Source organism: Protopterus annectens, chromosome 9.part0, assembly GCF_019279795.1.
Source record: "Protopterus annectens isolate FY-2018-M chromosome 9.part0, PAN1.0, whole genome shotgun sequence".
Classification (NCBI taxonomy): Eukaryota; Metazoa; Chordata; order Ceratodontiformes; family Protopteridae; genus Protopterus; species Protopterus annectens.
In genome coordinates this window covers 364,901,913-364,925,283 of record NC_056743.1, presented here as the reverse complement: position 1 = coordinate 364,925,283, position 23,371 = coordinate 364,901,913, and the positions used below count along the sequence as shown (strand labels likewise).

The 23,371-nt window shown below is 39.2% G+C and overlaps 1 protein-coding gene across 1 annotated transcript in view; it reads right to left on the bottom strand.

Moving 5' to 3' along the window:
* Positions 1-23,371, bottom strand: part of LOC122810527 — a 142,971-nt gene that overhangs the window by 1,909 nt on the left and 117,691 nt on the right. The gene's annotated exons all lie outside the window — the stretch shown is intronic.

Here is a 23,371-nt window from a genome sequence, read left to right as displayed (position 1 = left end):
GTAATCTATAAGACGCTGCATATACTTAGCACTACATTCTAGGTTAAGACTTTGCCAACGTTTAAGGAGATCAGGGAACGCATGTCCATAACTGGGCATTGTTAACACTCTAAGACCTCTGGGTGCAATTCTAAACTTTAGCAATGCTTCTAAGTGAAAATGTTGCCATTGAAGGTGCTTATATATATATATAGCTTGTTCTCAAGATTTCTAAACCTCTTCAAAAAATTCTCAGATTGATTATTATCATTGTTAGAGTAAATGTCAGTTTGTCGCAGTATACCTTCAGCCAGTAAAGGATTACCAGCAGGGTTTAGTATGGAGTTCAGTCTCTCATTCAGCTTCATCTGGCTATTCCTTTGATCCTTTGGCCCCACATTTGTGGCTGCCTCGGCATAGGTTGTCACCTCAAATTCATTAGCCATGTCCAGATAGGGGTAAAAATACAAACCTATAAAACACAAATCCCCTGAATCTGGATAAAGTAACCAACGATAAAAGTATAATTTTCCAAAAAAGCCACCAAGTCATTGGAATACACACGGCAAAACAACACTTTTATACAAAATAGTAAAAATATATAAAACATGTGAGCGCTTTCACAGAGTCCTCTCTGCTTCCTCAGACATACTACAGTAAATGCTGCTCTTGTTTAAATAATGATACATCTGTGTCAAATCCAATCAGTTGATAGTATCTTGAAATAAAAATTAAAAAGACATACACTATATAAACAATCAAATCATAAAAATAGTGGACTAAAAATGTATGTAAAAAAACTGTAAAAGCTTGCTCTATAAAATTAGATAGTGTTAAAACTGTAAAATATATGTATAGATGTTAAAAGATGTGACTGAACATAATAATCAATGCTTCAAAGCCCTGTTCCTAAGAAAAGGTTTCATTGAAACCTTACTATTTAGTCCAGGTGGACTGTCAGCCTGAAATCTAATTATCCATTCTTATTCTGAGGATTTGGTCTTATTGTTCATGTTCCCACCTCTTTTATTTTCTTGTATAATGTGTAACACTAGAAACTTGAAGGTGTGTATGGTTCCCTCCTTTATAACATGCATCGCTAATGCACTTGTCTCTTTTTTATTTTTAATGTCCCTTACATGTATTAGGACTCTATCTTTGAATAATATTTTGTATTAAAGTGTTGTTTTGCCATGTGTATTCCAACGAGTTGGTGGCTTTTTTTGGAACTCTCTTTCACAGCCTGTTTTTTTTTTGGGGGGGGGTTTAAATCATCTTGTCACATTACTTACCAAGGTATCTTACCCCATTCATACTTTGCACTTATAAAAGCCCAGCTTGCTGTAGTCAATGCATTACTGTTTGGGCTTCGTGAATTTCTGAATCCTAGTCTTCTGAGTTTAAGACCATGTCATCAAAACAGTGTACACCATAGGGATGATAAGATTTTATCACGTTATCACTTAATCTCTGGAATGAGCCTGGGGCCACATGTAAGATGAAGGGGAGGGTAGAAAACTGAAATAATCCATTTGCTGATAAATGTAAAGTGTTTCCCATTTACTTCAGTGTTTAGTGGGATCTGCCAGTAACCCTTCACCAAATCCAAACTAATTACAAACCTAGCTTTCCCTAGCTGCTTTACCAACTCATCCAATCTAGGCATATGGTATCTGTGAACTTTGGAGATACTGTTAAATTTTCAGAAGCCATCCCAAAATTGAACATTATCACCTGTTTGGGACTGTCACTATAGCACTGTATTATTCTAACCACTGGATGACTCTTCAATTACTCCTAGCTTCAACATTTTATCTATACCCACTCAGACATCTTGTGTGTGGGTTTCGGGTTCATATAGGATCTTATATTAACTTTTTCCCTGAGACAGTTATGTGATTTGTGGTATTTATTAAGACTTGTCTTTCCATGTAGCTCAGCAAAGTGATCATTATTCCTGAAAAGGCACTCTTGTTTTTGTGGTTTTGAAATTACCTTGGGTTTGGACATCCTCTTTTCTTGATTGTGGATTCCTAATTTCTGATACTGGACTTACTACACATACTAGTGTTTCCTTTAGGGGCTTGGAGGACTTTTCTTTCTTTGTCTTAAATTGTGGTTACCCTCATTTATTTGTTCAGTTCCTCATAGGATTCCTGACATTAGCCAGGAGTTTCTTTTTTCAGGAGTAGGGTGCAGAAATAAACATTGGTCCCCTATTTGACCCTCCGTATTCTGGTATTTCTACGATATACTTCTTATTTGCTAGCTTGTTCTCTCTCCATGTGCTCCTGCACAATGGCCATTACCACCTTTATTCTCTAGGCTGAGTCCTATACTGGACATACCTTCCCAACTCAAAACATTAAATATAGCAACAATTGTTCCCAGTTTCCTACCTTTTTGTGTCACCTTCCTAGAGAACTGTTTCGCCAGACTTTTGCTTTGGGGTGATAAATGGATTTGCTCATCCATTTCACCTGAAAGCTTTGGTAGGGGGTTCTTCTTTATTTTGGATATCAAAAGGTGCACTATGGTCCATTAGGCTCTTATTGATATCTCCATTCCATAAAATAGCAACAGCAACAACAGCAACAAAACAACAGTTCCTTTACAGTCTTTAAAGTTAACTTTCCTGAGAGAGATGGACTTGGAAATCTGGGAGCCTAGTTCATCATTACCAAGGTACGTTGCTGTCCACTGGTGGACCTAAGAAATGGCATCACCATATCCATAGCAATTATTTCTAATGGAACTTCACTTATACAGAAGGAATCTGAAGATTCATGAAACCCAGACTAGGGGTTATCAATTAACATTTGGGAAAAAAATCACACAGATTCTTCAATTTCCTTTTGGACATCTTGCCAATAAAACCTTGTTAGGGCCCTTACTTTATTTTTTATCAATGACAAACCATGACTGCCACTATTTTCATGAGAGCTTTCATAAAAACCTTGGGCACCAGTAACTGGCATATAATCTCCTCTGTCTCCTTTGCTAACCTGTACATGGGGGGCATTTTGCATTTCACAGTAGGAATAAGCTGCTGGAAGCTCAACAGGGGACTCTTCCTCTGCTACTCCTTGTGTGGTTTCCTTGGCAGAGTTCTGCATTTCAACCTGTCACTAGGCTTCCAAGAAGCACAGTTGAACTAATATGGAGGACAGACAGACTCAGATCTTCTTTCCTTTTGTACATCAAGAGTTAGAGGTCTCTCCCTCCTCTCCTAACAGGTGAGGGAAATCTTTTATTTATTCTTCTCTAAAGAAGAGTAGCACACTCCAATGCTCTAAAGGATTTTCTCTACTGCCCTTTTGACCTGAAGCTCCACTCTTTTTGGGATTCTATTGCAGTCTTTCTCCTTTACTGTGGTTTTATCTTAAGCCTGGATTCCGGGGATCTTGTGTTCTCCACAGGTTCCCTATCTTTACTGGGTGTCTTTTAGGGTTTCCACCTTTTCAATTGCCCAAAGTGGGATATTTGAAATGTCAGATTTTGCAGGGCAAAACATACCTACAGCCAGTACAAAGGACAGAACACTTTTTTGCCTACATAAAATCTTATTCTTATAGCATTACAGTTGCTTATTCTGTTTCTTATAACATTTAGATGTTTCAGATACAAAATAATTGTTTTATGCAACTATTAAAGAAAATATAGAAAATGTTTGTTCTAAAATCTCAGACATTTGCCATTTTTTCAATTTTTTTTGCAGGACACAACTGCCCAAAGAGGGACTGTCCCTCACAAAGTGTGACAGGTGGAAACCCTAGTGTCTTTGCAGAGTAGAAACAGGGGCTTACCCCTCTCTAGATAAGTTTATCCACATTTTGGTCTTCCAAGTTTCTGTTATCATTAGCTCAGGTCTTACAAGACCCCTGCTTTTATATATGTCTAAGCTGGGCGGAGGTCTGTATCCTGCATGTTAGTGAACTGCCTCAATTTGTTTCTGAAACAGGGCTGTGCTATTCCTTAGCATTAGTATTTGCTCTTTCCAAAGGTCCTTAAAAGGGGAAATCCTTCCTAATAATTAAATCATGGTTAAGAAAGGGAGCTATGGCTATCATGTAAATCACCTTCCCAAACTTTGTTTCTACCAGCACCTAGGTTACTAGGGAACATCTCTTATCCCCATGGATACAAACAACATCCTGGAAGATCAAAGACATTTTTTGATGCAGAACAGGCTAATGTTGTTTGCTTTATATTTAGAGCCTGGCAAAGAAAATAAGGGACTCAAAAATTCAAGGATATATGGTATGGCATGGTATTCAAGAAAAGTTGGCTTTTTTGTAGATAATATTATTTTGTACTTAGTAAATCCAGAAAAGGGCATTTTGATGTCATAGAACATTCACAGACAATTTCTTGTTTTTTCAGGATATAAAATTAATGAAGATAAAAAAGTCTATAGCAATAAATTATGCACCCACTAATGACTTGGTTCAGCAATACCCATGTCACGATGCAATTAGATATATGGATTTAAAAAGTTTCTGTGATGGCAGCTAAAGATATGTGGAAAGAGGCTAAGCAAAAGATAATTCAAAAACTGAGAAACTTTAAGCTCTTATTTATGGATATGGACAGTAAGCTACAAGCAGTGAAAATGCTTTTCATTCCTTTGGTTTTATATACAGGTCAGGCGCATTTTTATCAACTAGTGGGAAAGTTGTGGACAATAATTAATAAAGAGTTGAAGGAATGTATCCAGGAGGGAAAGAGGAAAAGAGATGAGTGGGAAAAGTTAATCCTCCCAAGAGAACAAGGTGGTTAAGGATTATCTGATTTGAAGAGATATTTTACAGCTACACAGTTGAGGCTCATTTACATAATACAAACAGAAGGTTATAATTCAAAGTGGAAAGGGGTTATGATGAATTATTGGGGGGTAAAGACATAAGGAGAAAGTGGGATTTTTGATGTAGATGCTTATGGAAAATAAAAATAACCAGCATATCGATATCTGTAAAGTTGGAGAAAGTATTCTAACAATAAAAACAACATTAGAAGGGAGGAAGGAGATTTTCCAATAGGATAACTGCAAGTAGGGGTACAGGAAATGGGCAGGAGACAGCTGAGATTTACTGTAGAAAACTGACAAACAAAAGTAACCAAGATATTGGAAGCAAATAACTAGAGATGGAAAGGTATTAGAATAGGATTAGACCAAGAAGAAGTTTGTACTGCAAGTTAGAGACTGCCTTCAATGACAGGGACTGATATCAGAATATAAGCAAAGAAAAAGTGATAAGGGAGTCCTAAGTGAAATACCTGTTCTGCTAGAATTTTTAGTCAAATACAGAATAGATGCTGCTGGTAAAAAGGGGATAATTAGAAGGATATATAAGTATTGCATGATAGTTATAAAAATCCACACATACTAAACTGCTAGGTGTAAAAATAGGCAAAAACCTGAGGTTTGACATCCACATAGCACAAGCCATAGGTTCATAGGTAGGTAGTAGGCTATTGCCCCTAGGGCCTATATAAGCCTAGCCAAAAAGGTAACCTGGCTTTCGCCATCCAAGAAAATTGTTTTCCTGTGCCACTGTCGAGCAGAATCACAGCAGAGATCCCCTTTCTATTTTCCATCCAATTATCAAGATTTTTCTTGAAGAGTGCTAACGAGGAGCTTTGTTTGATATAGCTAGGTAGTTTGTTCCAGAGTATGGGGAGTCTCTGGGACAGGAATCTATCCCTCCAGCATGTTCTGTTTATTGTGGTGACCAGATTTAGGTCCCTAGAGTGTGTAGCTCAGAGGGATTGGGATTTCTTTAAGTGGAGCATGTCCAACAGGTCTAGGTTTGACATAGCTTTGTATGTTAGGCAGAGATCGCCTCTGAGTAGGCTATATGCGACGGAGTAAAGCTGGAGGTTTTTGAGACGGTCTGCATATGGCATCTGTTTGAGGCCGGTAATCATCTTTGTGAGGTATTTCTGCAGCCTTTCCAGTTGTTGTAGATGTCTCGTGAGGTACATACCAAAAGGGGCATTGTACTCTATAATGGGTCTAATGAGTGAGAAACCTTTTGTGATGAGGTGTGCCACATAGAAGGGTTTCCTGACTACTGTGGTGATGTGATTATCTAAGGACAGACTACTGTCCCCCTGTGTCCCAAGGTCTCTTACCACATTTTCGGTGTTAAGTAGACAACTGCCTATGTTGTAGGGTACAGAGCTTTTACCAAAGGGGATGACAGTGCACTTTTTGGCATTGAGCTTGAGGCCATGGCTTTAACACCAGGCATCTGTCTCAGTGAGGCCCTTTTGTAGGATGTCCACATAGTTAGGAGTTTCGATTATGGCTCCTAGTTTGCAGTCATCTGCAAACTTTGTTAGCCAAAGACCTTCTGTGTTAGCCTGTACTTCAGAGAAGTAGATACCAAACAGGAGAGGACCCAGGACTGAACCCTGTAGTACTCCACTTGTCACTAGTCTGAAGTCAGATTTGGAGTCTGCTACTTTCACAGTGTGGGTTCTGTCAGTGAGCCAGTTGGCAATCCATCTTGTGACATAGGGATTTATATCTAGTTTAGTGAGTTTATCTATAATTCCAGAGTAGGGGATGGTGTCGAAAGCCTTGGCAAGATCTAGATAGGCTGTGTGAACCACCTTGCCCTCGTCTACAGCTCTGGTGACTGCATCAAAGAAGTCTATCAGGTTTAAGAGACGTAATCTGCCTTTTACAAACCCGAACTGGGTAGGGTCCAGAGTTTGGAGATTACTAATGTCTTTGTTTATATGTTTCATGATGATACGTTCCATGGCCTTGCAGACCAGGCTCATCAGGCTAATAGGACAGTAGTTCCTGGGGTCCATGGTGGCTCCCCCTTTGTGGAGTGGGATAACCGTCGCTGTGTACCATTCAGTGGGCACAAAGCCTGGTGCGAGACTATGATTGAACATGGTACTTAGGTGGGGTGCCAGTTCATTCTGTAGTTCATGTAGAACGCAGACAGGGATGTTGTCAGGTCCCATGGATGCTGTGTTCTTGGCTTTGGAGAGTGTGGTTTTTACCTGTGCAGCCGTGATTACATGAACTTTAAGTTAATAAAACTTGGACTCCTCTACAGGAACAAGCAGTTTATGTCTAAACACATCAAAGCAACCATTGCAAGGACTCACCATCTATCCACTTTCCTCTATGCCCCTCCCATTTTGACTAATCTAGCCAAACCAATCTTAATAAAATGAAATCTTGCTACAACAAGATTTCCAAGTTTGCTACTGAATCATCATATAGGCCCCACCACTGTCTATCTCTTAAGCAGCTCAACTGGCTTGAGTTGCCTCATACACTTCTACTCAATCAATTCTCTATAGCACACAAACTGTACTACCTTCCTGAGAAAACCCCAGCACTTCAGCATCTAATTCAGCCGCACATTGCCTCTAGAGCCTTAAGCTCTAGTAACCAGAACCTCATAACTGCTATTCAGCATTAAAATGATGCCAGTAAATCCCTCATTGCCAGCACCATTGCTAAAACCTGGAACACACTACCAAGCCAAATAACTTCTACCACCTCCTTTATTCATTTCAAAAAACTCCCTGAAAACCCATTATTTAAGTGACTGGCTATGTTCATGCCACTTACCAGGTTAACCCAAACCAAGAGAATGTTTCTGTGTACAGCTAAGTATAAACAGCTTGCGAACCCATTGATATTTACTTGACAAAACTTATAACTGTAAAAATAATACAAATGCTATTTTAAGTTTATTATGTACCTCAATGATTGTCTACTATAAGAATTGTTAATTTCTAACATATTGTGTATGATTGCTAGAAGTATGCTTGATTTTTTCTCTTCTCTCATGTACTGTATTGTATTGTGGAGCTTTTCTCCCAGGCCTCTGCTGAAAATGGACCTGTGTCCAGTCGGAATTTCCCGGTAAACAAATGTAAAATAAAATAATAAATAAAAAATTTATATATATATATATATATATATATATATATATATATATATATGTACATGTATACACATAGCAGTCCTTCCCCTATTACAATTAAAAATCAAAAATTCTCACTGGCTGATGTAAAAATTGATACAACTTTAAGTGCAAAGTTCAAGCGCAGGACTTAAGAAAAAAAAACATTTTTTAAAATCATTATAGTAGCACATATATATAATTATGTACATACTTTATATATATATATTTCATAGTGTAATGCCACTGAGGTCATTTTAGTTTTAGTTGCACACAGTACACAAAGTGTGCTCTCTATAAGAAAATACTAATAGGAAGAAACTAAACCATGCAGGGTCCATTAGTAATCTGAAAGGTATGTAACATGCAACAGTGAACATGAAGGATCATTCCTCAGTATTTCATTTTTTGTTGTCTCCTTTCTTGTAAACAGGAAGACATTCATCTAGCAAAGCTTGCTTCTACACTTCTAATCTGTAGTTTATTTATCAATAAATGATGTGACAGTTTGTCAAGTATCTGAGATAAATTAAAGAAAGTTGTTCCAGTTCATCTTCTTGTGTCCATAACTTGTGTATAAACTGAACTACAAATGTTGCTAAGCTGAACATTACATTTGGGTAAACATGCTTTGCAAAAACATTCAAAGATTCTAAGTACAGAAGGCAAGGCACTTATATAATGAAAAAAAAAAAATCTACGTACAAAGGTTAAGATACCATAAATATACTGCATTAAAAAAGCTGCCTTTAATTTTAAGATAAAATTTAAAATTGTTATTCTTACTTATGATGCTGATTTTTGTAACATTAGGGCTACACGGGAAAATAATTGGTTCATCTTTTAAAGCGAACAAAGCATCTGGAGCATTTATCCCGGGCCTCTGCTGAAAATCGTCTCTGTCCCATTCAGACTTTTACAGTAAATAAACATTAAATAAATAAATAAAATATATGGAAGTACTGGGTACATGTCCAAAAATTGTATATAAAAAGGACACATTTTGAGTCATTAATGGAAACAGGTTCTATATTACACAAGGGAATTATGAAAAAATGCGGACACTGCAAACAATGCAGGTCCACATTGGAAGGATCTACTTTCTACATTCCAGACTATGGAAGAGTGCAATTGCACTATAATTCTTCTTGCTTTACAAATGGGAATGTGTATGTCGCTCAATGCCAACCGTGTCCCAGTTTTTATACAGGGAAAACTAGGGTTTCTATTATGTGATTGAACGCTAGAAATAGTGAATGCTCATTTGTCAAACCCAAATGCATAAAACCACAGAATATTAAAGGAACAGATCAGCAAATTTTTTTCCCAGAGAAAAAATTTGCTGGGCTGTTCTCCAGACTTTGCTGTTTTCTTCACGGTGGTGCGATCTCGGAGTTGGTATATTTAAGGTGGGGGGCACAGCCCCTGACATCGGGGGGCTCACTCAGCAATCTCTGCACCTAGTAGAACAATGGATAACTGAAAACAAACAGCTTTGCAACCCAAAAAAAAAAAACATCAAGTATCTCCTTTTCCTTCCAAGAAACCTCAATCCAACTAAAGACAACTTATAATTAGATAATACAATTTTCACCACCGACTCAAACACCAATTTGCTTGACATTACTATAGACAACCAATTAAAATTCAACCTACATATCTTAAACTGTATCAAAAAGTCCAAACAAAAACTAGGTCTTCTATACCAAAACAAGAAATATATACCTAAAAAATCTAGACTTATACTGGCTGAAACATTTATTCTACCATCCCTCCTGTATGCTGCTCCCATACTTACTAACCTCCAAAATAATCTCTTAACCAAACTAGAAACCACCTATAACGAGATAGCCAGATTCACAGCCACTGACAGCTACAAATCCCATCATTGTATATCCCTAAGAAGCCTAAGATGACCTGAGCTCCCACACATGCTTCAAATATCAGAACTACAAATACACATAGCATCCTAAATAGCCCCAACTCCTGCCCTACCCTTACATCCATAATTACACCCTATACACCCAACCGTGACCTCAGAAGTACACAACAAAACCTTTTGCAGGTGACCAAGCCAAATACAAATATTGGAAAACTGCATTACAGTCATTCAATTGCAAAGTCACGGAACAAACTTCCATTGTCCCTTCTTTCCACTACCAAAAGTGATGAATTAAAAAAAAACTAAAAATTCATTTCTGACATGCATGGATCTGTACTTGTCAGAAAATTACAAAGTGAATTTTTCTTTTCTCAATTAACATATTAGTCTCGCTGTAGTTAGTAGTTATGCTTTTAAATACATCTTTATTGTACTATGTCATGATGTTACTCTGATTTTTTTTTTTTTATTTTAGGCATTGCTACATTCCTTGTAAATAACTCAGTGCTAACTAAATTTCTTAAAAATATTGCTACTGCATTCTTAAAATGTACTTTTGCCAAGTATATATTTGTATTGTGTATTTCTCTCTTTTTTTGTACTAGGTATCTTACAACTTGAATTGTAAGTTTTTTTCTTATTTTTGAATTAAAAAGGGCTCTCTAGGCCCAGTCAGCCTAACCAGGTTAACAAATGTAAAAACATTTTTATTTATTTTATTTTTATTTATTTTACATTTGTTGACCGGGATAGTCCGACTGGATGCATGTCCATTTTCAGCGGAGGTAAGCAGATACAGCATTACATAATACCAGCATTACATATTACAAACAGATTATAGGTTCATAGGTTCATAGGTTCATACTAGGCTATCTGCCCGAGGGCATTTACAAGCCTAGCCCATAGTTTTAGTATGGGGAACTATACCCATTATTTTGCTGTGCCTCTGTCGAGCAGTGACACTGAGGTAATCCCTGGGGTATATCTGCAATCTCCCATCCATTGGTCAAGATTTCTCTTGAACAAGGCCAGCGAGGTGCTCTGCCTCACATATACCGGGATTTTATTCCACAGCATAGGGAGTCTTTGGGTGATGAATCTATCCCTCCAGCACGTCCTATTAATAGCCGTGTCGAGGTTTAAGTCTCCCGCCCTTGTGGCTCTGACGGATCTAGATTTTTTGAGGTGAAGCATATTCATCAAATCTGGGTTTGACATGGCCTTGTATGTTAGGCAAAGGTCACCTCTGAGCAAGCGGTAAGCGACTGAATAGAGCTGGAGTTCTTTCAGTCGGGCAGCAGATTACATAAGTAAGCAAGTTAAACAAGTTCCACAGGTTAAAGTTAGTCCTGAGCACAAGTCAGAATTATATTAAATTACACAGTAAACTGGTTAACAGATTTTTACACATTCGAGTTAGCCAGGCTTGATATGTATCATAGCCAGTTAAGTGACAAATGTTGTTTGAGTCTAGTTTTAAATTGACCTAAGGTGGAAAGTAAGGTAATATCAGCTGGAAGTGAGTTCCAGGATCAACTTACAGAGTTTGCAAAGAAAGAATCACCGGCTGTGTTATTAATTTTGCTAGTCTGAATTAGTAGTTTGTTAGAGGATCGAAGCGGTCTAGGATTGTTATAGGGGGTGATAATATTTTTAAGTGCAGGAGTATTGTCCGGATTGTAGAGGATTTTATAGGCCATAATCAGTTGGTTATACTGGATTAGGCTAGGTAGTTCAAGCCAACCAAGCTGATTTAGATTGATGCAATGATGTGTCCTAAAAGGCAGCCCAGTGGCAAACCTGGCAATGTGGTTGTAGCAAATTGAGAGTTTGTCAAGGACAGTCTTGTTCAAATTCGAGAGTAGAGGGGATGCATACAGAAGGGTTGAAAGAAGGTGAGAGCGAGCTATGGCAATTTTAGCTGGAGGGGTTAGGAAGGCTTTTATTCTGTAAAGTGACCCTAGTTTTTTATTGATGGTTTTGATAGTTTGGTTAACATGTAGGTCAAATTTGAGATTATTGTCTATGATGACACCTAATAGTTTTGTAGATGGGTCAGGGGAGATTATTGTGCCATCGTTTGATTTTATGGTAAAGGTGAAAGTGGTAAACCTACGTGTTGGTGAAAATAACAGCATTTTAGTTTTTTTGGGATTTAGGATCAGACGATGTTCAGAAAGCCAGTTTTCTATTGTATTAAAGGTGGTCTGGGTAGCTGACCATAACTCTACTGGAGATGTGGCTGAGCAAATCAGAGTAGAGTCATCAGCATATTGGATACAGCTGACTTTTGAGATGACAGTATAAAGGTCATTAATGAAGATGGAGAACAGCAAGGGCCCTAGTATAGAGCCTTGTGGTACTCCGAGGGTGTTAGGTAGATGGTTAGAGAGTTTGTTCTGCCAGAGGACAGCCTGCTGTCGACCATTTAGGTAGGATTGAAACCATTGGAGGGCTCCAGTATCTAGACAGAATGCTTGCAGGGTGTGGATTAAAAGTTGGTGATCAACCATATCGAATGCCTTGGAAAGATCCAAAAAGAGGGCTGAGGATATATAATTATTGTTGCGATTATGGTTTATGGTGTTAGTAAAGGCTAGGAGGGCTGAAGTAGTGCTGTGATGAGGATGGAAGCCATGATGAGTGTCTGCCATAAGGCGATTTTGGATTAGGTGGTGCATAAATTGTCTATGAATACATTTTTCCATAATCTTTGCAAGTGGAGAGAGTATAGCTATTGGCCTATAACTGGAGAATTCAGTAGAGCTGCCTCCTTTGTGAAGTGGGATTACATAGGATATTTTCCAGATGGTGGGAATTTTAGCTTCTACTATGATTCGATTGATTAGTATTGAGACGGGGTAAGCAATAGCATCAGCTGATTTTTGTAGGTACTCAGCAGGGAGTTGATCAGCAGAAAGTGTAGTGGGTTTTAATTTTTTGATCAAGGTACAGATAAGTGAAGTGGCGACTGGTTGGAAGCTGAACGCAAGTAGGTTTCTAGGGGTGCTACTTTCAGGACCAGGGGAGCTAGGAGGTAGTTGGCTAGCTAGGGCTTGAATTGCCTCAGTAAAGAATTAGTTAAAACTATCAGAAACATCTTCAGGGGTTTTATCAATAGTAGCAGCAGGGACTGGGGTTGAAGTTTGTCCAGGATGTAGTAGATTATTTAAACCTGCCCAAAACTTCTGAGGGTTATTTTGATTTACTGTCTGTAAATTACAGTAGTATTGTTTTTGGTCTTGTAAAATTGATTCTTTGGTTTCGTTCCTGGATTGCCTGTATTTAATGTGATCTTGAGGGTCTTTAGAAGAACGCCATAAAGCCCATGCTTTGTTTCTAAGGGTAATTTTGAGTTTAGACTCTATAGAAAGCCATGGTGCAGTTTTTGCCTTGATTCTCTTTGAACGAACAGGTGCATGCAAATCAAGGATCTCAAGGAATTTGTTGTTAAAGTATGCTACTGCTTCCTCTAAGGGGAGGTGTTTTAGAATAGACCAATTACATGAGTTTAGTTCTTGTTGGAATTTGGCAGGGTCAAAGTTTTTATTGTTTCTAACCTTTCTGAGTAAGGGTTGTTGGGAATTAATGGTTTTGTGCTTAATTATATATGTGAGAAGGTGATCGCTTAGGCCATTAAGGAGGGTACCAGAGGTGTACAGTTGGGGGTGACTGTTTATGAGTACCCAGTCAAGTATACTTTCTTTTTGGTTGGGTTTACCTATCCTGGTAGGGGTGGATATGATTTGTGTAAATGCATGCAGATTAATATGGGTGGTTGGGGATTCTAAGGAACCCCAGTCTATGTTAAAGTCTCCAAGTAGTACGGTTTCTTGGGGGTAGTGACATGATAACCAGTGCAGGATATCTTCAAATGTAGATATATTGTTACCTGGGGGAATGTACATACAGATGACATTAATGCATTTATTTTTATTAAGTTGCAATTTGGTGGCAAGAATCTCAGAGTTATTAATCTGAGGAGGTTGTATTACATCTATGGTGACATTCAACTCAGATTTATAGAGTACAGCTACCCTACCTCCCTTCCTCGAAGCACGATCCAGCCTGTGTATGTTGTACCCAGGTGGTAACACTTCATTGTCTTTAGTGTTAGGTTTTAACCAAGTTTCAGATAAACAGAGAATCTCAGGGGAGTGGACATCCAGAAGGGCATGCAATTCATGTACCTTGTTATTAATGCTTCTAATATTGAGATGACAGACTAGGAGAGAGTTAGTTGGCCTGTTAATTGTAGGTTTGTAGCTTAGATTACAAGTAGAGGGGGTATGTGTATCTGAAGTGAGTGGGCCAGGGTTGGGGTGAATATCACCACCAAGTATTAGGTTGAGTCTATACTTGGTGATGAACTTCAGGAATTTGTTTGATTGTATGGCGTTTTGGGACCTGAAATCTCATAAGAAACTGGTTTTCATACAAGGTAAGGAGGTATGGTGTGAACAAGAGGGGTGTGAACAACAGGGGTAGTAAAGAGGAGTATATCATTATATGTGATTCAGCTAGTGAGTGAAGGAACTGTTTTACCTGGTGATGCAACACCAGAAGATAGAGTGGTGAGGTAAAGGTACTGGAAGGAGGGATGGGAGAATGCCAGTTGAAAGCTAATAGGTGCTATTAAATGTAGGTAGTAGAATAGGGGTGGGTGGAATTATCCCATATGAAAGCAGATAGGATCTAGAAAGTGGGGGAGTGGCTATAGTACTATACATTTAGAGGTACTGGGGGCAGGAGGGAATTGGGGGCAGGGAGGGGAGCGAAGAGAGCCCGAGCATAGAGAGGGTGAACGTAGCGGGGCTATTGCAGTTTACAAGGTTTCCTAACTAACATTAACATTAATAAATATATAGGTTTACTATCAAAATCCCAATAGGAAGAGCATTTTTTCATTAAAAGAATGAATAAAAATGTCGAAAACGAGAATAAAATTTGGATACAATGTCAGACTCGATAAACACGATGACTGACAGACTTCCGGGTTCAAAGGTTCATGTGTCTTTTCACATTTTAGCAGGGGGGTAAACCCCCCTGCACCCCATTGTGTTGAGCTGTGCTCCACACACTCCTGCTTATTATATATACTAACACAGAGATTCCATTCTAGTGAGGGAAAGGGTAAATTATCCGATCTGCACTGTACCCTAATCTCCATTCAAATCATCCAGTTTATGTTAGCAAATTGATACCTACTTTCACTAATGTACATTCGACCACTTTCAGTTCGACATTATGACACCTTAGAAACCATGCATTCAACTGCGTGCCTCTCAGGATTTTGATGGTAAACCACAGATATTTGTACACACACGCACACACATACACACACACACACACACACACACACACATATACATATATATATATATATATATATATATATATATATATATATATATATATATATATATATATATACACACACACACACACACACACACACACACACACACACACACACACACACACACACACACATATATACACACACTTATGTAACATTATTGAAACTAGTACTGGAAAATAATTTTTTCGTTCAATTGCATGATTTATCAACAACTACAAGGGGTAACCATGGGTGCCAAAATGACACCAGCTTATGCCAACTTATGCCAATTTGAAGGTTTTGAATTAGCTAGTCTATATAAACATTATAAAGATGATATCTTTTTCCAGTGAAGAGGGTCACAAATTAAGCTGGAATTGTTTCTCAAGCATAGGGTTCCCTGACTTCACCCTTTCGGGTATAGGTAATGTAGTTAGCTTTCTTGATATTACTCTTTCCCAAGACCCTGACACCAGTAAATTTGCTTCTACAATCCCAGAAAGAGTACCTTTTGGAACAACTATCTGGATTTCACTGGCCAACACCCCTTATTTATGAAGAGGAATATAGTGAAAGGGCAATTCATGTGGTTAAGCCGCATAGTTAGTGAAGACAGCACTTTTGCGAAAGAAGGCCAATTCCTGAAGCAGCTTTTTGTTGAAAAGCATTATCTAGAGGCTTTTATTAATCAGATTCTCAAAGAAGTGATGGACAAAAGGTACAGCAGATACCCCCTATCCAAAAACATGGCTTCATTAACACTAGGTGATCTAACATCAATGACAAAACCAGATTCCCTCTCCCGATCTCACTACTAAGAACTGGGAGATCATTAGCAGTAGCCACAAATTGGTCAAGGTCCTAGGACCCTCCCCTGTCTTTGGCTACAGGAAAACACAGTCTCTCAAGTCGCTGTTTGATTGTGGGCTCTCCCATAACACTAAAACCTCCGCCTCCACTCCAGGAATGGATTGCTGTGGCGATGCGTATGCTGCAAATACATAGCCATAGCTACATCTTTTACTTTGAGATCCCCCAGGCTCAGAATTTCCTTTCAAGAAGCCTATGACTGACGTGCCACCAGTTTAGTTTATCTTGCTGTTTGTGTTTGTGTTCAATGTGATGCATTCTACATAGGGAAAACCATCAGGAAGGTGAGCGATGCATTAAGGAACACTGTCAGGCATTAAGAAAGGGTGACCTTAAAAATGCATTAGCTAGGCACAATTTGGGTAGCCCTCAGTGCAAAGAATTTAACTTTATTGTATTAGAAAAAAATTTCTAGCTTGTGGGGAGATTGCAACCCCCAGCTCAAAGTGAAAGAACTCAGATGACAAATTAAACTGCAAGTAGACACACCCCCTGGCTTAAATGGTAACAGGTAGGGTGGGAAAAGGAATCTTAAACATCCAAAGGTGTTTATATAATTTTAACTGTTAGATTTTTGATGAAGTTAAACTTTTAACATGAATGAATGAAAGCACTCAACATTTTTAAGCTTTGTACGTTTTGAAAGTAACGATTAAAGTTTTCTTCTTTAAGTTCTAACTGTGGTTTACATTCTTGCAAGTCCAAAAAAGGCTTCTGTGTTAATAGTTTTTTGCTTTGCAACCTTTTGTCAGTTTTATCTTTGGTTTAAGTTAGATTACTTATTGGCTTCTTCTTCTTTTATTCATCCTGCATAATGTATATCCTTCTTGTGTAGTATTTCTTCAGTATCACAATTTGTGTTACATAGAATCCTCAGTGATTCTAAATAAAAATGTTTTGTTCTCCATCACCTTGACCATTCAGCAGTTATAGCTTCATATCTGCCCTAGGGCATTTATAAGCCTAGCCAGAGTGTGTTTGGCTTTCGCTACCCATTTTAAATGAATTTTGCTATGCCCTTTTTCGTGGTTAGTATACTGTGCCTCTGTCTAACAGTGACACAGAAGTGACGACACCCGGGGTAAACCTACTATCTCCCATCTACTCATCAAGATTCCTCTTGAAAAGAGTCAGTGAGGGACTCTGCCTAACCTGGACTGGGATTTTATTCCAGAGTGAAGGGAGCCCCTGGGTTATGAATCTGTCCCTCCAGCATGTCCTATTTATTTCATTGCTGAGGTTCATGTCTCTCGAGTGCGTACCTCAATGGGATTTGGATTTTATGAGGTGCAGCATGTCCATTAATTCCGGGTTGGACATGGCTTTATACGTCAGGCACAGATCTCTGAGCAGGCGGTATGCCACTGAGTAGAGCTGGAGTTTCTTTAACCAGGCAGCATATGGCATCTGTTTGAGCCCTTTGATCCTCTTGGTGAGGTACTTTTGGGGTCTTTCCAGTTGCTGCAGGTGTCTGATAAGGTACATCCCAAAAGGGGCATTGTACTCAATTATGGGCCTGATGAGGGATGAGTAAAGAGGCACGATGACCTCCCCTGATCTAGCTGTGAATCCCTTCATGATTAGGTGGGCTATATAAAATGTTTTTCTAACCACTTTGGCCACGTGGTTGTCAAATGAGAGATTACTATCAACTTGGGTCCCCAGGTCCCTAATTACTTCTTCCATACTTAATGGATTACCACCTATGTGGTAATTTGTGGGCACTTTCTTTTTGCCAAAGGGGATGACTATACACTTTTTGACGTTTAGCTTGAGGCCATGGCTCTGGCACCAGTTGTCTGTTTCTATGAGGCCCTTTTGGAGGATGCTTGTGTTGGCTGGAGAGTCTATTATGGCGCCCAGTTTGCAGTCATCTGCGAACTTGGTCAGTCACAGTCCTTCTGTGTTAGCCTGTACCTCCGAGAAATATATACCGAACAAGAGAGGTCCCAGGACTGAGCCTTGTGCGACACCACTTGTAACTGGTTTGGACTCTGACATGGCTCCAGCAATTCTAACCATGTGGGTTCTGTCCTTGAGCCAGTTTGCAACCCATCTAGTGACATAGGGGTTTATATTTAAGTTGGTGAGCTTATCTATAATGCCCGAGTAGGGTATTGTATCAAAGGCTTTTGCAAGGTCCAGGTAGGCTGTGTGGACCACCTTCCCCTCGTCAATGGCCTTGGTGACTGTTTCAAAGAAATCAACCAGGTTTAAGAGGCAGGATCTGCCCTTAACAAAGCCGAACTGGGTATGATCCAGTGTCTGTAGGTCCCCAATATCTTTATTTATGAGGTCCATGATGATCCTTTCCATAGCTTTGCAGACCGAGCTAGTCAAGCTTATGGGGCAATAGTTTCCAGGATCCATTGAGGCACCACCTTTGTGGAGAGGGACCACTGTTGCTGTACACCACTCTTTGGGTACATATCCTGTAGTAAGGCTGAGATTGAACAGTAGTTTTATGTTTGGGTTTAGTTCTTCTTGGAGTTCATGTAGGATGCAGCCCGGGACACCGTCTGGTCCCATTGATGCTGTGTTTTTTGCTGTGGAGAGGGCGGCTCTTACCTGAGCATCTGAGATGTCAGGGGGGCAGCACTCTGCTGGGATAGATATTTGCCCTTTTGGTGGGGAAAGGGGGGAGAAGTTTGTGCTGACCCTGTCAGCTAGGATGTTGGCAATGTCTGTGGGTTCGGTGTATTTTTTGTCATTACTAATTCTGAGCATATCTGAGAATTCCCACCCAGGTTCCTAACATAACTAAAGAAAGCCTTGTGATTATCCTTAGCGTCCTGTGCAATTTTTCTCTCGAAGCTGGCCTTAGACGATTTTATGAGTGCCCGTAGTTTTTTGCTAATACTGATCAGAGATGCCTTCCCTTTTTGGGATTTTGCTCTATCATGTAGTAGCTTCCTTCTTCTATTGTATAGTTTGTTTATGGCTGGGGTCCACCAGACAGGACGCCTACGTTTGGAGGATTGTGTCTTGGTTTTATTTGGGATTGCATGATCCATGCATTTCTGAAGGTGTTCATAGAATGCGTTTATAAAGGATTCTGCGGTCTGGGCCATATTTTCCACAGGCCCGGGGGCTTTGAAGGATTCCACCTCGGTTTTGAGGAGTGTGAAATTTGCATTAGAGAAGTTAACAATTTGTTTACCAATGTAAAGTATTTTATTCTGTGAAGAGAATACAATAGATTACACATAGATGCAATATTCCTCAGTAAGGATTCTAGCCATTTTCCTCTTTTTTTTAATTCAGCAGCAGTTGACTATAAACAGTCAGTAACAGAAGGAAATGTAACAGAGAGCAAGGAGATATCTGCAGGTCTGTCCTAAAGCTGGCTCCTGCATGCTGCCAATACCTGCAGATGATTGCTAGAACAAAAATGGCAGAAAGGCTGCCAGGCTAATATACAAACCACAGAAACTGGACACAATTGTGTTAAAATTGCTTGTTGTCTGATTATCTGTGCACTTTTTTGGAGGAAATACTGCAGTAAAACTAGAAGAAGGGTAAACGCTATGCAGTGAATAAAAGTAATATATCGGTAATCTAATTTAATTGGCCAGAATAGAACTTAACTTGCTGGACAGAAGATAGAATTAGGGGGATAGTATACCACAGAACAATGTCAAAGAATCTGAAAAGTAAGGTGTACACAACAATGGTGTAACTAGACTTGAACAGTGGAGGCAAAGCAGTTAGAAAGATAGAGGTGGATGGATATGAAGTGCCTGAGTAGGGTGTGTGTGATCCATATGTTCTGAGTTATCCCTAGTGTCTAATGGTTCTCCCGATCCATATTTTTACAGGTCATTAAGGCACAAGATGTTAAAAGGTTCTCTGCGATGTCTAGTATTTCTCAACCAATATTGTGTTTGTGTGCCTTTCAGGCAAGTTAAGCAGAGTAATCTTTATCTAGTATCCCCCTCCAACCCCATGTTCCTTTATGGCATGGAGCTTATGACTTATCCCTGTTGGCCAGTGGTTCTCCCATCTCCAATCCCAGTACTGTTTAAGTGCCATTCAAGCACCCCTGGTGGCTAGAGGTTCCCCCACCCAATGCAGGCTTTGCTTAGTCTAAGGGCATGTAGATGTATGGCCATGTTCATTGCTGCAAGTAGCCAAGAGCGGCAGAGCTATTTTATGAAGCCATGTGATTCTGTCAATTGCTTGGCTGCATTAGTACCTTATTGCAGCCATGCTAGGGGGAGCACATGGCTAATTAACATATGTTTCTTCCCCAGTCTGCCTCATCAGATGTAGCATGGCCACAAAGACAGCCCACCTTGCAAAAGTACTGCTGCAGGGCTAACTATGAATTCAAAAAGTTACCATGAGATGAACACTTTACTTCTGTTTCTACTATACCTTGCAGTCCATCATGAATGATGAAAAGTTGAATTTATGCACAGAAAAGATTGACATTTTTCTCTTTGAATCACAGACTTAGTTTGTGTAGTCAGAGCTTCAACTTTTTAGAGAGAAAGAGAGACAGAGGGAAGGGGAGAAAGACAAAAGGACAGACGGATGGAGAGAGAGAGAGAGATGAGGACTATGAGAGATAGCGACGGGATAAAGGAGGGAATACAAGATTTCCAGTTTTCAGTTTAAGTTACTGAAGTAGTTTATTTGCTTCCACTATAAGTAGACAAAGTTAAACCCTCTGAGGATTAGAATCCCCGAACTGTATTTCCCCAAAAGAAATCTGAAAAAACACTTTTTAAGTGTTTTTTGTAGGGGGCAAGCCCCTTGCATCCACCTGATATGGGGGGCAAACCTCCCACACTCCTCAAACCTATATAGGTTCATAGGTTCACAGGTATGTACTAGGCTAATGGCCACCACGGCCTTTATATGCCTAGCCATGCAACCCAACCCATTTGTGTGTATATGTAACATGAGCACCTATCTGGAGAGGTATGTTAGTTGGGAGGTTCCTAAAACTGGAGGCCAAACCAGGGGTGAATTTTTGATATAGGTTTATAGGTATATACTAGGCTAACTGTATATAGCAACTCCTCAGTTGCACTCAAATAGGGGAGGGGAGTTCAGCAGAAAGGGAACCACTGCCAGCCCAGCTCATTGACAGTGACTTCCTATATGTAATCTTATCAGCCCCTGTGGGTTGAATTTTGGGCAAATGATTCTCAAGAGTTCACTCTTCATCCATCTGTAGCTTAGCCAGTTTATTTAGCCATATTTTCAACTCATTCACAGAAAAAAAACGTGAAGGAGATAAATGGGGTGGGTGAAAGAGGGTGAGCGAGAGAAACTGAGAGAAAGTCAGACAAAGAGAGACAAACAAAATGATGGTGAGAAGCCTCTTCGGAAATAAACCTGAATGTGGCCAATTAAAAAAAAAAACAGTTTTGAAGAAGAATTTTAAAAACATCAACAACTATGTTCTATTTTACAAAAAAACTACAACCAATTCTCCAAAAAGCAAGGTAACAGCCAGAAATTCACCACCAAGCAACCAGGAAAGAGCAGGACTCAGTAAATTTTAAGAAAGAGGACTAAGGCAAGATTAATGATAGCTACTTGATTACTTTAATAATAATCCATGGCTAGGTGTAGTGGTTTGGCCTGACTGACCAAGCAAAATCTAACATGGGTAAACCAAATATTACCCATTTTGTCAAATATTTTGTGGATGTGTTATTTTTGAATGTCTTTCTGTTTACTTGTGTTTTCTTCCATTGTAAGGTTTTGCTTCGGCTCTACTTCATTTCTTTTATATTTTGCTTGGGATTTTTTTTTTTATATTTCAGCATTGTACATTGACATTATTTTAAAACTATGGATTGTTCATTAAAATAATGCCATTATATGCTGGAAATTTGTTAGTTTCATGTCTCCCCTGACTGTATTCAGCAAGTGTTTCCAAACAGTTGAAAAGATGGACATACTTTTTATTTTATATTATGTAGTGTGATTTTTTTTTTCATTATTTTAAACTTGAAGTTTCAATTATATTATCAAAGATGAAAAATAGCATCCTTGACTGGTGGATCACATTTATTATGTTTAGTGGATTTGTTTGTACAAAGATCAGTGATGAAGTGTTACTGGTAAGTTTTTAGAGAGGAAAGCACTAAACATATGTGCTGTTAGTCCATTAGTGTGTGTGCTTTTAGTAATTTCATTATTGGTACATTCTTCCTGCTCAGGTGTTAACATTTTATTTATTTATTTATTTGTAGCTGTAATCAGTTCACTAGGTTGTGCCATCAATACGAGTGGAAGGACCAGCACGGCTACTGAACTGCTTTACGTATTTTCATTGGATAAAGCTGGATTTACAGTGAGCTTGCTGATTTTTCTGTCCAATCAGTGTGCACATTTATGACTAATAATGATCCACAATTGTATAATCTGAAGTACACTGTATACTGACAGAGTGTTTCCATTACTTTGTGTATTATACACATTTAGTGGTTACTTGTAAATCACTGTACACTCTTCTGATTTCACAGTAAAATGGTATTAGCAAATGAGCCCACTTTAGCTTCATAGTCATTGCATGTGTATGAATATGCATGCTTTGCAATCTGCTTCTGACTTGTTTTCATAGGTTCATAGGTTCATAGGTTTATACTAGGCTATCTGCCCTAAGGCATTTATAAGCCTAGCCCAAATTATTGTGGCTTACGCCACCCCTTATATGAAAAAATACTGTGCCCATTAGTTTGTTGTGCCTCTGTCCAGCAGTGACACAGAGATGATTCCTGGGGTAAACCTACGATCTCCCATCCACAGGTCTAGATTTCTCTTGAACAGAGTCAGCGAGGTGCTCTGCCTCACATGGACCGGGATTTTATTCCACAGCATAGGGAGTCTCTGAGTGATAAATCTATCCCTCCAGCACATCCTATTTATATCCGTGCTAAGATTTAAGTCGCTTGCTCTAGTGGTTTTGGTGGATTTGGATTTTTTGAGGTGGAGCATGTCCATTAATTCCGGGTTGGACATGGCCTTGTACGTCAGGCACATGTCACCTCTGAGCAGACGGTATGCGACTGAATAGAGCTGGAGTTTCTTCAATCTGGCAGCATATGACAGATTTTGGAGTCCCTTTATCCTTTTGGTGAGGAACTTTTGGGGTCTCTCCAATTGCTGCAGATGTCGGGTGAGATACATCCCGAATGGGGCATTGTACTCGATCATTGGTCTGATAAGTGAAGAGTACAGGGGAACAATGACCTCACTAGATCTGGATGTGAATCCCTTCATGATCAGGTGGGCAATGTAGAAGGTCTTTCTAACCACTTTAGCAATGTGAGTGTCAAAAGAAAGGCCACTGTCAACCTGGGTCCCCAGGTCCCTGATAACCTCTTCTGTGCTTAGTAG